Source organism: Octodon degus, unplaced genomic scaffold, assembly GCF_000260255.1.
Source record: "Octodon degus isolate 3935 unplaced genomic scaffold, OctDeg1.0 scaffold00287, whole genome shotgun sequence".
Lineage (NCBI taxonomy): Eukaryota > Metazoa > Chordata > Mammalia > Rodentia > Octodontidae > Octodon > Octodon degus.
Window position 1 is genome coordinate 1843883 of NW_004524863.1, and position 2619 is coordinate 1846501.

A 2619-nucleotide genomic window follows, 5' to 3' on the forward strand; every position below is an offset into this window, starting at 1 on the left:
TACCATGCTGTATATCTCCCTTCTATTCTTTTTTCCTTCCCTATTACCCTGAGACCCCATTTTCCTTCTCTAATAATCCCTCCTGTAACTTCAGAATTATTTAGTTATTGTGAAAACATATAAAAGATTATTTAATATGCTCAGCTTAGCAGTGTTAAGTACATTCACATTATTGTGCAACAGTACTCCAGAATGTTTTCATGCTGCAAAACTGAAACACACGGTGTACTCATTTAATAGCTCCCTATTTAGATTTCCCTATAACTCTTATTAAGGCAGAAAAAATAATTCGTGTACTCTTCAATATGCCTTTGTGAGTCAAGTAGATAGATAAATTGATCAGCTAGTAGATATGTGAATGGGATGACAGATAAACTGTGGTTAATTGGCAGAAGTGTAACTGGATTGTTGCATGCCTAGTTGATACAAGAGGTGAGGTCCTTAGAAGGTGAATAGAATAGAAAGGAGCTCTGGAGGGGTAGGCTTGGCATTGTGGGTGCGCTGGAACTGGGATACTGCAGCCAAGTAGGGGCTGTGGAAAATGTTTTTCTTTTTAATGTATTTAGTACAGGGTCTACAGGGTTTCACTCCACAGATCGGACTCATGGTGATCCTCCTGTTTTCAGCCTCCCAAGTGCTGGAATTACAGGTGCACGCCCCCATGACCAGTCTCAGTCACTGTCTCAGTGCACACTGGTGGCACAGCAGGCACTGTGTTGCTGGGAATTGAACCCCAGTCCCTGAGTCTATCTAAGCAAGTACTGTAATACTTTGAGCTAACTGGTCGGTCCTAAGGCTGTGGAAATTGAAATGAGGAAATTTCATGGAGACAGAAGGACTGGGAGCTTATCGGGACTTCTCATCTTTTTTTTTTCCTTAAAATATCAATAGGGGCTGTGTAAGGTGTGTGTGTGTGTGTGTGTGTGTGTGTGTGTGTGTGTATGTTGGAGTGGGTATAGGCTAGCACGGAGAATGCATGCAACTCTGTGGGCTCTGAGATGGGGAACATTAACACACACCTGAGAGACACTGACCATAAACAAGTATGGAGGCTATGGTGGTCACCTGATTAAAATACCATATCTAAACCCACAGACTTGCATGCACTATCCTCTGTCTCACCTATACCTATTCTTTTTTTTGTGTTCTTTTTTCAGTTTTTTCCCAAATTTTATTGATAAACAGCAATGAGACAGTTTCAAATCAAATCAGAAGTACAGTTTCAACAAATGACACACTGCATATATTCTTTTTAGTGTCACCTATACCTATTCTCTTAGACACACTACAAATACCTATATCACACAATTACTACACTTACTACATGGAATACCTTCCTACATTTGGCATATATACTCACCCTGTATATCAAAGATTTGCAAAGTCTTGGCACATACACATATGTTTTGCTCTATTATGTGCAATTTTATAGTGCAGACATTGTCCACCATTACTAGTCTCTTCCCAGCCATTTTCCCAGCCAAATAATGCTGATGGTACTGGACTCACACCTCTGCAAAAGAAGTTCTAGAGATTTTGGAATCCCCTTCTGGACTGTTTTCTCCCATGCCCAGGGCCAGGTTCTGGCTTCCACACATAGTCCTTGAGCTAGTCTCAATCTTCCCACTGCTCTTTTTCTTTCCTCTCCTTAGCAGTGTACAGCCTTTCTAGGAAAAAGAAATGGAATTCCAAAAACTTAAAAGGCCAAAGTTTCACAGCACTATTCATGGCTCTTACCTAGGATGTGTATGTGGAGGTGAAAATGGTGACCCAGCTGGGGCAACAGCTACTGTTGTGCATAGGTGAGGCTCCACTGTTCCTCTCTTTTCTTCCTGGAAGCCCCAGATCCTGTGGTACTCACAGTAGTTCTCTGGTATAGTGCCTCCTTCCCCTGGAGACTGGGGTGGACCTGACTCTTAGGGAATCTGTGAGTAACTCTCAGCTGAGGTGATGTCATGGGCCAGATAATTCCATCTGAGTCCCCAGTGCCATTCCACCTTAAGGTATTGTCTCCAGGCCAGTGCATTCTTTCCTTGTGCTTGACTATTTTCTGCACAGCTGTAGTGTGCCCACCTTGTAGCATCTTCTTAGTCACAGATGTCAGCAGGTCTGAGGGTCTTCCTCCCTCAGGTCTGAATTTTCCCCTGGGGAAATTAATTCTTGTGTATGTAATATTGGCTCTCTCATATATGAAGATACTTCTGGAACATATATTTTTTTGTATATTAAGGAAGGGTCTACAGGGTATTCAGGGTATCAATACTAGGTAAAACTCATAGTGATTCACCTGTTTACAGCCTTTCAAGAGCTGGGATTATAAGCTCAAACCAACATGCCCAGTCTCAATCGGTATCAGCATGGACGGGGCGTGGGGCTGGCCCAGCAGAACCGGGGATCGAACCCCAAGTCCCTGATCTTGCATGCAGGCACCTTAATAGACTGAATTTTTGGCTAGCTCTGTTTCTGATAGATTATTTTTTAAATTAATTTTATTGAGAAACAGCAATGAGACAGTTTGAAAATAGGTTAGCAGGACATTTACAATAATACATTGCATATTGTTGTCTTTGTATTCATACTACAATATACAGGAATGATATTCTGTCCAAAAATTATTAG